This window comes from Canis lupus, chromosome 9, assembly GCF_011100685.1.
Source record: "Canis lupus familiaris isolate Mischka breed German Shepherd chromosome 9, alternate assembly UU_Cfam_GSD_1.0, whole genome shotgun sequence".
Taxonomy (NCBI): Eukaryota; Metazoa; Chordata; class Mammalia; order Carnivora; family Canidae; genus Canis; species Canis lupus.
Genome location: NC_049230.1, coordinates 41,741,688 through 41,754,774, shown reverse-complemented (window position 1 = coordinate 41,754,774; position 13,087 = coordinate 41,741,688). Strand labels below are relative to the sequence as shown.

Below are 13,087 nucleotides of genomic sequence, written 5' to 3'. Positions count from 1 at the left end.
GCTGATTACCATATATTGGGGATAGGTGAATGGAGCCCTCACCTTCTCTAAAACTAACCCTATCCGGCTTTGGGGAGCCTCTCTGACAGCAGATGAGTCCAGGGTGCTGTGATCAAGTCTGTGATGTCTTCTGACCTTGAGTGTCTTGTAAGCTTGTCATGTGTGGTCACAGGGAGCTGAGATAGCCATAACATATTATAGTCATTTTCAAGTTTCTCTGAGGCCTTAAAAGATCTTATATTTAAAAAACGAAAGAAAGAAAAGAAAAGAAAGAAAGAAGGAAGGAAGGAAGGAAGGAAGGAAGGAAGGAAGGAAGGAAGAAAGAAAGAAAGAAAGAAAGAAAGAAAGAAAGAAAGAAAGAAAGAAAGAAAGAAAGAAAGAAAGAAAGAAAGAAAGAAAGAAAGAAAGAATCAGCAAAGTCTAATGAGATTGTTGGGGGCAGGCTTTGGGGATGGGGTGGTGTACTTTTTCATCAAATGGGGTTGCTAGTTGGCCCCTACTTCCACTTTAGATCCACGCAGGGAGGCCTCCAGCAGCCAATGGGTTATCTCTCCCTACCCACCGCCCCCAACTACTACAGCTTCAATTTGGACTCAAAACATGGAACTCCCACTGTACCCACTTACAGCTGGGCCAGGTGCACTCACAAAGCCCCTTTTGGTCTTTGCATGAAGGTAAACACAGATCTGGCAGGTGAGCATCAGGAAAGCCAGGTGTGCTGAAATTCCACAGAGGCAGGAAGTGTCCATGCTTGCTATGTTGTAATGAGAATTTACCTAACAACCTTCAAAAGGCAACTCGGGACGCCTGGGCGGCTCAGGCAGTTAAATGCCCGACTCTTGGTTTCAGCTCAGGTCATATCTCGCAGTGGTGAGATTGAGCCCCGTATCAAGCTCTGTGCTAAGCATGGAGCCTGCTTAAGATTCCCTCTCTCTGGCAGCCGGGGAGGCTCGGCGGTTTAGCACCACCTTCAGCTCAGTGTGTGATCCTAGGGACCCAGGATCGAGTCCCGTGTCGGACTCCCTGCATGGAGCCTGCTTCTCCCTCTGCCTGTGTCTCTGCCTCTCTCTGTGTGTCTCTCATGAATAAATAAATAAAATCTAAAAAAAAAAAAAAGATTCTCTCTCTCCCAGGGCGCCTGAGTGGCTCACCTGGGGCTCAGTCAGTTAAGCAGCCAACCATTCTTTTTTTTTTTTAAAGATTTATTTATTTATTCATGAGGCCCACACACACACAGAGGCAGAGACACGGGCAGAGGGAGAAGCAGGCTCTTCGCAGGAGCCTGATGTGGGACTCGATACCGGATCCCGGGATCATGACCTGAGCTGAAGGCAGCTGCCCAACCACTGAGCCACCCAGGCGTCCCAAGCAGCCAACTCTTGATTTCTGCCCAGGTCATTATTTCAGAGTTGCGAGATTGAACCCCACTTCGGGAGTCTGCTTGAGATTCTTTCTCCCTCTCCCTCTGCCCCTCCCACTCCTGCTCTTTCTCTCTCTAAAATAAATTATTTTTATTTTTTTTAAAGATTTGTTTATTTATGATAGACATAGAGAGAGAGAGAGAGAGAGAGAGAGAGGCAGAGACACAGGCAGAGGGAGAAGCAGGCTCCATGCAGGGAGCTCGACGTGGGATTCGATCCCGGGACTCCAGGATCGCGCCTTGGGCCAAAGGCAGGCGCCAAACCACTGAGCCACCCAGGGATCCCCAAATAAATTAAAAAAAAAAAAAAAAAAAAAAAAAAGATTCTCCTGGGTGGCGCAGCGGTTTAGTCGATGTGGGACTCGATCCTGGTCCCGGGATCACGTCCTGAGCCAAAGGCTAATTCTCAGCCACTGAGCCACCCAGGTGTCCCTCTCTTAAAAATTATTTAAAAAAAAAAAAAAGACAACTCTTTAAAACTGGATCTGGACCCTTCACTCAGGGAGACGGTTCTCCACAACCTGGATCTGATGTGGTTACATGAATGGGGTCTTTTAATCAAAGGCATGAAGCTGTAGGCTCCTCGTTAGGGAGCATTCTCATATCATTAAATGTCACCTAAAACCAAAGTGAAATTAATCATGTGTAGAAATTATGCTAAATGGTAACTTGTTTCTGGGGTTTCTCTGATATCAGCAAGGGGACTAAAATATAACATTAATTGTGATTCAGTCATTGTTACAGGCCTGAATTAATTCCACCCATGGTACAGAGGACAATCAATGTTTGTGACTGTCTAGCATCCAAAGCTCTATTTAGGGTAACTTCCCACTGGGTGAGTCAAAGCCAGTCTCACCTCCCGCTAGGGAAATAGAAAGGTCTAGAGACAAACCTCTTCCCAAATGCACCCTTAGTTAGGACAAGGGCAAATGATTCTGGTTGGTCAATTAAGACACTCTTATCCTGGGTTTTAAGTTGTGAATAAATGAAGTATGGATGAATGAAAAGTCAGGATCCATGTGCATTGGAATGATTTGGCTGAGGCATCATCATTGGTTGGATTGTTCCTGCTGAAAGATGATCATCTGGTATTCTGTTCCTTGGGTTCCTGTCCCTATCTTAACTAAAAAAAAAAAAAAAAAATTATTTATCTATTTTAGAGAGAGAGAGTAAGAGAGAGGGGAGGAAAGGGGGCAGAGGAAGAGGGGAAAAAGAGTCCTAAGCAGACTTCACGCTGAGCACAGAGCCTGACGTGGGGCTGGATCTCACGACACTCGGACCATGACCCATGCCAAAACCAAGAGTTCCCCACTTAACGGACTGCACCACCCAAACAGCCTCCATCTTAATTTTTATCTGGTTCTCTAGCTTCTTCTTCTTCTTCTTTTTGTTTTTTTTTAAAAAGATTATTTATTTATTTGTTTATTCATTCAGAAGAGGCACACACAGAGAGAGAGGCAGAGATATAGGCAGAGGGAGAAGCAGGCTCCATGCAGGGAGCCTGATATGGGACTCAGTCCTGGGACTATGGGATCATGCCCCCAGCGGAAGGCAGGAGCCAAACCGCTGAGCCACCCAGGCATCCCCAGTTGTCTAGCTTCTTATAAATTTTTGGTAGCATTGTTAATCTCTTTTCTGTTTATGATAACTGAAATTGTTTTCTGCTACTCATGACGAAGAATTGACTATGCACACTTTTGAAATGCTCAGTTCCAAGTCCAATTCCAAGTGTTGTAGGGACACCAAGATGACCACAGTACAGGATGCACTGCACATGGCACATGACAATACAGATTCTGCAGTGAAGCAGGCTTGCATTCAAATCTTGACTCTACCATTTACTAGCTGGGTCATTTTCCACATGTTCCTTGTCCTCTCTGGGCAGCATTTTCTCATCTATGAAATGAGGATGCTACTTATAACGCTGTTATGAGGATTAAATTAAATAATAGAGTGAAGAGCTCAGCATCATGCCTGGTATGGAAAAGCACATGATAAATGTTGGCCATGATGCTGATGATAATGCTTCTTTATTTTTTAAAGTTTTGATGATGATGATTCATAACTTTAAGGAATTTATAGTCTTGTGGGTCTGGCTCACAGTCACTTGTTCTTCCCAAATATCCATGATACAGATACAGGGGCAGGTAAAGTCAAAACAAAAGGTAATCATGTACATGGGAGTCTAGAAAATAGGGAGCCAAAACATAAGTACATTTATTAGTCTCAAAATACAAGATACACAGATATATATTCAGATATTTGTTGAGCTCCTATTTTGTGCCATGGCTTCAATGGGATCTAATGGAGGAAAAAAAGCTCTAGCTGGAAAAAAAAAAGGAAGAACACCATTAAGAGAGCAGAATCTAGCAAGGAGCCTAAAAGAAGTCAATTCCTCTCAAAATCATCTTTCTTTCTTTCTTTCTTTCTTTCTTCCTTTCTCTTTCAGATGGGCTTCTGAATATTAACTAGTTTACTTCTCTAGGGACTTTTAGGCCAGGAAATAGATACCCTATAAGTGTGTTTTTTCCTTTTTTTTTTAATTGTTATTTTTTTGTTTTTGTTTTTGTTTTTTTGTGTTTTTTTTTAGATTTATTTATTCATTCATGAGAGAAAGATGGGGGGTGGAGAGGCAAAGACACAGGCAGAGGGAGAAGCAGGCTCCATGCAGGGAGCCTGATATGGGACTCCATCCCAGGTCTCCAGGATCACACCCTGGTCAGAAGGCAGCGCTAAACCGCTAGGCCATTATTGGGGCTGCCCAAAAATTAAGTTTCTAAACTTACAAAGATGAAGACCAGACTCAACACTGATATTTGACCCCACTAAGAGGAAGACAGTCTATGAAACCTACCCTGTGCAGATAATGTACAACTCAAGTATTTTTTGAGCTCGTACTGTGTGCCAGACACTGAGCTGGGTATAAGGAATACAACTGTCAATCAAGTAGGATGGTGCTTCCTCTATGGTGGGGAAAAAAGACATTCACCAAAGAATTACATAAATAGTCATGCAATGAAAAATTGTGATAAATACCCTGTAGGAAAAATTTCGGAGTCTATGAGATCATGTAATGGGGGCACTGACTCAGTCTAGGGAGTTAGGGAAGGTTTTTGTGAGTAAGCCCACATTTGAGCTGTGATCTTAAGGATGAGTAGTGGTTGACTGTGTGAAGAAGGGAGGAAGAGCAGGTCAGGCAGAGCAAAGAATGTAGATAAAAGCCCAAAGGAGTGAGGGGACAAGAACCCACCTCCTAAGATGTTGTGAGAAATATATGAGCTAATACCTGTAATAGTCAATAAATATTAGCTGATTACCCAATTAATAAAAACTAGCATTTATTAAGCCCTTATTATGCTTTAGGAACTTTTAAAATGTGTTAATAAGGTTAATGAACACTAGCAGCTTCTAGCACAGGACTCCCAAATCTCTGTAGCTCGATACAACAAAGATTCATTTCTCCCTCACCTCTCAGTGGGTTAGGCAGCTGTCCTGGGTGGTCTCTTCCAAGCAGTGACTTAGGGATCCAGGCTCCTTCTAGCTTGTAGCTCCATAACCAACCTCCCCTCCCCCCCACCAAGGCCTCCTTGAAATTCTCCCTTAGATCTTTTCTATACAAGTGCTATATAAGTGCCCAATGAAGGAAGTGCCTGTCTGGGTGGCTCAGTTGGTAAAGTGTCTGACTTGGGCTCAGGTCATGATCTTGAGGTCGGATGGAGCCCTGCACTAAACAGGGAGTCTGCTTCTTCTTCTCCCTCTCCCTCTGCCCTTCTCCCCTCTTGTACTCTCTCTCAAATAAATAAAATCTTAAAAAAAAAAAAGAAAGAAAAAAGGAAGAAGCCAGGTGCTCAACTAGGAAGGAAAGAGTGTGGATGGTTATATAAAGCATTTTGGGGCTTGGAAGGGGTATACATCACATCCCCCCCTCACTCACCTGGCCAGAATCCTGTCACCGGTTGTTCCAGTCATGTTGAAATGTGGAGTAAGCTGGGGGGTGGGGTGTAGAAGGAAATAGTTGTATTGTTCAATGGGAGTTAAAAGAAGGTTGAGAAACTGAATAAGGGTAGGGAGTAATTTACAAAGGTGTGAATTTACATGGGAAAAAAAAACAAAGGAACAGGCAGGATTCTTTCCCCATCTTCTTCCCCCAAGCTGACCACATGTCACATTTTCTAAACTTGATGGAAATTTCCTCTCTAATCTAGACTTTGGCCTAGATAGGGAATGAGAGGATCAGGAATGAGGAATTGGAGGCAAAGAGAGGAGGATCTTAAATCATAGAAAGTTGCTTAGGATAGGGGAGGAGAAGTCCTCAAAAGCCAAACAGAGTGCTTCAGGCAATGCCCCGATTTATGTTTAAATGTTAGAAATTGCTACTGGGTGGTTGGAGAGCCCAAATAAGCAATCGCAGATTCCAGAGCTGAGTTTCAAAGTAGGGAGAAATAGCTGGGTGGTTTGAGGAGTGAGACATGACCCTGGACAGGACACAGAAGTTCCCAGGGAAAAGAGTGGACAATGAGTAACAAATGTAGATGGGCTTTGAGAACTTTTTTAGTAAGCCCTCATGGACTGAGGGAGCTCTCAATAATGAGAGCTAATGCTCACACACACAGACTACAATACACATTTTACCTGCTTTTAATCACCGCAAGATTCCAATGGAACATGTTGGTCCCATCTGCCAAAAGGTCACACTGCCCGGTAAATGGCCAGGCTGGGATTTGAATGGTCCTTTTGGCCCCAGGGTGCAAACTAGAGTAGGTGTGCCTAAGAGGCATGAAAGTTTGGGCAGCCTGGGTGGCTCAGCAGTTTAGCGCTGCCTTCAGCCCAGGGTGTGATCCTGGAGACCCAGGATAGAGTCCTATGTCCAGCTCCCTGCATGGAGCCTGCTTCTCCCTCTGCCTGTGTCTCTGCCTCTCTCTGTGTGTCTCTCATGAACGAGTAAATAAAATATTTAAGAAAAAAAAAAAAGAAAGGTCTAAAAAAAAAGAGGCATGAAAGTTTAATTAAATGTTAATACTTACGCAATGGAAATGCACACACAGCATAGTTAGTTACCTCTCTTAGCAGTCTGGGCATTAAATACTTTCCCCCTTACCTCTGTGGGCTCCCATTCGGAAAGAGAAACTTTGTATCTTTGAGGATGATCTGCTTGTCTCACTTGGACAGTTTGGGGAGGAAGAGTGCTAAATCCTAGAAAGCTCCTCCTCACAGCCAAGGTGAGCCAAATGAAAAGTTGGTTCCATTTTCCCCAGAGAGTGACAGTTCATTTAATTCCAGCAGTAAACCAGCTTCCAGGGAGAAAGGACTGTTTGAAGGTCTGTGTCAATTACACAGTGATTATGAAATTCATGATATGACTAATCCAGTGGCTGAACCTATCATTATCTGACATAATCCAAGTATATACAGTTTAACAGGCTCCTTGCCTCCATTAAAGAGAAGTCAGTTTGTGTCTGTGCTACACTACAGAAGACTTTTCTCATTTCCTTAGATCTCCTCTCTCTATGAAAGGGAGTAAACATGTATCAGTTTCTGAATTAAACTCAGCGTCCTGGAAGCTACATGGGCTATTTTTCTCTGATGGCTCAAGGTTTGGGAATTCCAGTGTGTTACTTGATACAATTTGGAATATCACAAAGGACTTTGACCTTGAAGACTTCCCTTTAGTGATTTGCATATCCTTTCTTATACTTAGTGTCTATGATTAGATTGCACGCCATCATAACAAGCCCATAACTTCCTGAAGCATTCCTCCTTTATTTGTTTTTGGACACTTTACAATTTCTTTTCCCTTAAGAGTCCTCTGTAAATGGTAACTAAAACCTATTGGTAGGGGTGCCTGGGTGGCTCAGTCAGTTAAGCATCTGCCTTCGGCTCAGGTCATGATCCTGGGGTCCTAGGATTGAGCCCTGCGTTGGGCTCCCTGCCGGGGTGGGGAGTCTGCTTTTCTCTGCCCCCTCCCTGCTTCATGCTCTCTCTCTCTTAAATAAATAATTTAAAAAAAAAGATTTGATTCATTTATTCATGAGAAACACAGAGAGGAGGCAGAGACACAGGCAGAGGGAGAAGCAGGCTCCATGCAGGGAGCCCGATGCGGGAATCAATCCCAGAACTCCAGGATCCAGAACCCCTGCCCTGAGTCAAAGGCCGATGCTCAACTACTGAGCCACCCAGGGATCCCTCAAATAAATAAATTAAATCTTAAAAAAGAAAAAGAAAAAAGAGAACCTATTGGTAATAAGCACCTGTAAATGTATCCATTTTTATAATCAGAAAGCAAAAAATTTTTGCCCCAATTCTGTCACTGACATTGTTTTTGGATAGAAGTCTGAAAAATCTCTGAAAGCTCTCAGCCCCTTTCAGAGAAAAATGTCTGTGGTTCCTATGCACTAGGGGCTGTTAAGTTTTTTTAGTAACTAGACGGAAATGAGACCGCCAAGGCAAGCGAGGGTCCAAGAACAGATTTTATTGCAGGCACCCTCGGGCGAGGTTCCACGACTCACGGGGGAAAGAGAGTGAGTCGAGGAAGTCGCGCCAAGACAAGGTGGTAGGGGGTTTACATAACGTTGTAAGGCAGAACGGTTTCCTATTGGTTGGCTCATATGCAAAGGAAGGATTGCAATTCGACCAGTCAGAGTGACCCTCACTATGCAAAGGAAGGATTGCAATTCGACCAGTCAAAGGTGACTTCCTCCTCTGGGGTTTGAAGGGCATTGGGTTCGGTTGAGGAAGTCCAAAGGAGAGGTGTAAGGGTCTGCTCAAGCTGTCATCCCAAGTGGAGGTGGTGACAGGAACTTCAGCCATTTTGGCGTATCCGCCATCTTGAGGAGTTTCCCTTCCCGCCCGGCCCCAACAGGGGCCATGTTTTGTGTCCCCCGTCCATGCTTCCCTGCCCAAAGCTGATTGGACTGGCTCTGGATTCAAAAGCTGTCCTCTAGGGGATCCCTGGGTGGCTCAGCGGTTTGGCTCCTGCCTTCGGCCCAGGGTATGATCCTGGAGTCCCGGGATCGAGTCCCACATCGGGCTCCCTGCATGGAGCCTGCTCCTCCCTCTGCCTGTGTCTCTGCCTCTCCCTCTCTCTCTCTCTCTCTCTCTTGCTCTCTCTCGCTCTTGCTCTCACTCTCTCTCTCATGAATAAATAAATAAAATCTTTAAAAAACAAACAAACAAAAAAAGCTGTCCTCTATAGGCTAGAGAGCAGCCAATTAAATGTCCTGATACAAGAGCTTGGCAGAAAAGGAGAGCCTTCTGCAGGGTGGGCCTCGCTGACTCAGTCTGACTGCCGGAGATACTAAGGTAATCAGAAAAAAGAGGAGGTAGAAACAGTCATGATAAATGTGGAAATCTAGAGGCTGGCGCAAAAGGCACCTGCTGAGAGGCCAGAGAGATAACCAGGTATCTGTGTTGTATCCCAAATGCCAGTTAGTTTTCTTGACTTCCTTATTCTTTCCTTTCTCCATGTAACCCGATAGTAAGCCCCCTTGCCTGAGGAGGCACAGCAGAACTGTCTTACCACCTGTGGGAGGCTGAATAAGCTCTTCCCACCCCACCCCAATATGTCCATATCCAAATCCCCAAAACTGTGAAAGTTACTTTCTATGGCAAAAGGGACTTTGAAGAAGTGATGAAACACTTAAGATGGAGAAACTATCCTGGATTATGCACTTGGGCCCCATGTAATCCCAAATTCTTATAAGAAGCAGGAGGAGCAGAGCCGGTGGTAGGAAATGTGGCCACGGAATCAAAGGGTTGAAGTGATGTGGAGAAGAGGCCAGGAGGCAAGGAATGTGGACCGCCTGGAACAGCTGACAAGGCAAGGAAATGGATTCTCCCCTGTAGCCTCCAGACGGAACCAGCCCTTTGAACACTTGGCTATATCCCAGTGAACTCTAAGATAACAAATTAGTACTGTTTAGTGGCGCCTGGGCGGCTCAGTCAGTTAAACGCCTGCCTTTGGCTCAGGTCATGATCCCAGGGTCCTGCTTGGCAGGGAGTCTGCTTCTCTCTCTACCCACCCCCTTCCCCCTTCCTCGTGCTCTCTCTCTCTCATAAATAAATACAATTTTTAAAAAGAATAACAAATTAGTTCTGCTTTAAGTCACTAAATTTGTGTTAATTTGTTATAGCGGCAAAAAAATTTATATACCACTTGACTGACTGAGCAAGGGTTCCAGCATTTGTGCGCTCTCTTATTACTATTATTTTTTTGTCAAATGATCCTTCATTGAAATATTTTCTTAATTAGCAGGGCATTCCACGGCACCACTATTGATGTCATCTGTGATGTTATGAGGGTGGCGGCATCAACATTGCAGCCCACAGACTGGGCAGTCCCCACAATCTCTTCAACGGTTCCAGAGAGTTCTCTGACAAAAGATTGCTGCTGTATCTCTCAGGCAATATTGACAACCTCAGCAAAAGTGATATTTCCACTGTGCTTAACGTTTTCCTTTCTGTGTCTTGGCGGGTCTGAGAGGGCTTTGCTAAGCAGGGCAGAGGCAGATGGTCCCATTTCAATCCAGGTCTGTCTGTTCTGAATAGTTTCACCGTCAGCCTCAGACCCTTCCAATCACTGGTTGCCTGGGCAATGTCATCACCAACTTTTTTGGAGACAGCCCTACTGGGCCCATCTTTGAGGCCAGGGCAGATGTGGCACCAACTTTGACTTTGCCACTGGTGCACCTCAGGTACACGACTGTGATCTCCTTGGGCTCAAACTTAGGCAGCATGGTGGAGGCATCTGGTGTGGGATCAATGTGGATTCCAGATGGACCACTGAAACAGTTTGTGTGCTCTATTTTTTTTAAGATTTTATTATTTATTCACGAGAGAGAGAGAGAGAGAGAGAGAGGCAGAGACACAGTGACACAGTCAGAGGGAAAAGCAGGCTCCACACAAGGAGCCCAACTCGGGACTCAATCCTGGGACTCGATCCTGGGACTCCGGGATCACACACTCAGCCCAAGGCAGATGCCCAACCGCTGAGCCACCCAGGCATCCCTTGTGTGCTCTATTCTTGAGGAAGAAGGGAAGTACCTTAAACACTTGACAGTTCCACCTATTAGCTGAGTACTGAGGGAAGTTCCCCGATCTGTTCCAAAGAGGTCATTTCATTTTGCCAGGAGAACAGAAGAGGAAGTAGAGAAAATTAGGTAATTAAATAAAAATGACAAGAGAATTAGGTTGGGGCCACGGTCACTCAGAGAACGTGCCAGACCAATATTTGTAGGGAGAAAGAACTTGATGTTATGACAAAAACCCAACAAGAACAAAGACAGATGAGAACCAGGTAAAACTGACAGCCATCTCAGCCAGGCCTTTGCCTTCACAGTCATTCCTCATTAATTCAAAATGTGACCGGAGCTAGATCTCAATGCTCTTGTTAATTATTTTTTTTAAGGTAATTTCATCATTGTAATTGAGCACACCGCTAGGGGCCATCCTATAAGTAAGTGTGTTAATGACCACATAAAATACACTGATCCAAACGTTTACCCATACTAACTGCCCCCCCACACACCTTTTGACTCTCCCATTATAATTTATGGAGAACAGTCTGCCAGGTAGGCTCACCTGTCATCCTCCATAAAGACTCAAATGAGAATTCTTTCCTGTGAAGCTTCATGTTTAATCAGTTCCTTCTGCCCGTTTCTCACAAAAGTCCTTCTGCTGCCAAAAAGAAAATTAAGCCTTGGGATGGGAGGTGGGTAGTGGGGGGAAGAAAAGAAAACCCAAACAGGTTTCCATTTATGTGGTATCTTTCAGGATGATTGCATTTTGAAAGCAAGGACAAGGTTTTATATATGCTGTTCTTTTTCCCTTAGTGGCCTGGGTATACTTAATCTTTTTTGACTGAAGTATTTAGGATCATCCTGATGATTCTAATATTGATCACTTTGATAATTACTGTGTTCTCAGTTGCAGATATCAGAATCCACTCTAGTTAGTTTTCACAGAATAGGATTAGAGCAGACTATTAGGTAGTTTAGAGGATTTCTAGCAGTGCCAAGGAAACAGGCTAGGATACTGCACAGCCAGAAGAGTTCCAGAAGAAATACCCAATCATAAACTGGACTGTTCCCATGGAAACCCCATTGCTGCTCCTCACCACTCAATACCTATGTTGCTAGAGGCAGGACATTGGAACTTCTACCAAAGCTTCTCTATCATCATAGTTACAAAAAGATGGATCCACCCACAGGCAGTTGTCACTCCATTTGAATCACTTCTGCTGCTGGGGCACATGGGCATTGGTTTGCCAGGAGCTGGGTCATATGCTGAACTCTGGGCACAAGAGAGAGTCCAGGCACTGGAGTGAATGTTGTGTGGGTCAATCTGTGGCATCCGTCATAATGGTCGTATCTACTTCAAGTAATTTGTGTGACAGAATGGTGATAATCATGAGGTCATAATGAGAGTAATAGCTCTTTTGGCATGCTTTCTGTGTCCAGCACTGTGCTAAATATTTTATGTCCTTTTATGTACATATTCCTCAAACCAACACTAGGAAGTAGGTACTATTTGTATCCTTGCATTATAAGTGAAGGCACTGAAGTACAGAGAGTTAATTAACTTGCCCCAAGTCTAACGGTAAGTAGAGTCAGGATTCAAACTCAGGCCTGTCTAAACTCAAAGTCTGTGTTTTCAGTTAGTGTTTAATGAAACTTTATTTATTATCATCTTTTTAGTCCATCTGTGAAGGCCAGCTTGACAAACGAATCTGCATTTCCCAAGTTTCTAGAAGGCTTTGCAAACACTGGGTCTCTGATACTGATGCAACCAGAAAAAGAAATTGAAATTCTGAACGTAAAATGTAAAGTAAGGGGTACATCCGACCTGCCCTGGGTTATATTACCTTTGTGTCAGATCTAAGGTGATCAGCCAGTGATAGGAAATGCACCAGATGGAAAAAGTCATCTGCAAGAATTTACCTCTGAAGAGGATGGAAAAAGTATTAAATTTCTATATCAGATACAGCCTATGTAGGTTACTTTATCTGAAGCAAGGTGGGGGGAGCTTAAAAAGACTGACCTTAACTCTAGGCAAAACTTAAATGATTTTCTTCTCCTCCTTAATTTCCAATCCAGGCAGACAAGACAGGACATGTAGTTACACAAGGATCCTGCTGCGTTTTGAGCCTCGAGGCTGGGGAGCAAGTGCAATTAACATTCCAAGGTGTGAATTATTTCCCGCCATCAGAGCCCCACAGTATCTGACTGTGATTACAAAGGCTGAACTGCAGATTTCTTAATGTACAGTGTACACATTAAAGATATACAGAAAACTTCAAAGTTATAAATCCAAACATTGCATAGTGTGCAGAACCACTGAATTACAGAATGGGGGGTAGTTTCAAAAGAGCATGGAGTTCAGTGTGTGCCACTTGTTTCTAAGTTAAAACACAGAAAATAAAAAACTAATCAAACAGTATTTGATAATGTATTTAATCAGAGGGGCGCTTGGGTGGCTCAGTTGGTTTAGTGTCTGCCTTTGGCTCAGGTCATGATCCCCAGGGTCCTAGGATTGAGCCCTGCGTTGGGCTCCCCATGGGGAGCCTGCTTCTCCCTCTCCCTCTGCTCCTTCCCCTGCTCCTTCTCTCTCTCTCAAATAAATAAATAAAAACAAAAAAACTAAGACTCAAACTAACTCCACTGTAGTCAAGCT

General features: G+C 44.0%; 2 long non-coding RNA genes and 1 pseudogene across 5 annotated transcripts; 1 reads left to right on the top strand and 2 right to left on the bottom strand.

The window, feature by feature from the left end:
* Window positions 1-3,615: 3,615 nt before the first annotated feature.
* On the bottom strand, window positions 3,616-11,795 carry LOC102151497. Of its 3 annotated transcripts, none has more exons than XR_005364699.1 (4): window positions 11,542-11,795; window positions 10,997-11,092; window positions 5,355-5,407; window positions 3,616-3,745 (listed from the first exon to the last, which is right to left on the bottom strand). It is a non-coding gene; the product is annotated as an uncharacterized LOC102151497 (long non-coding RNA). The 3 variants fall into 3 exon arrangements; XR_005364698.1 differs by having other exon boundaries at window positions 11,623-11,793; XR_005364697.1 differs by having other exon boundaries at window positions 10,997-11,089; window positions 11,623-11,791.
* On the bottom strand, window positions 9,661-10,316 carry LOC119876654 (annotated as a pseudogene).
* LOC102151448 lies at window positions 11,514-12,843 on the top strand. Of its 2 annotated transcripts, none has more exons than XR_005364700.1 (3): window positions 11,514-12,013; window positions 12,112-12,405; window positions 12,511-12,843. It is a non-coding gene; the product is annotated as an uncharacterized LOC102151448 (long non-coding RNA). The 2 variants fall into 2 exon arrangements; XR_005364701.1 differs by having other exon boundaries at window positions 11,520-12,013; window positions 12,112-12,241.
* Window positions 12,844-13,087: the final 244 nt, after the last annotated feature.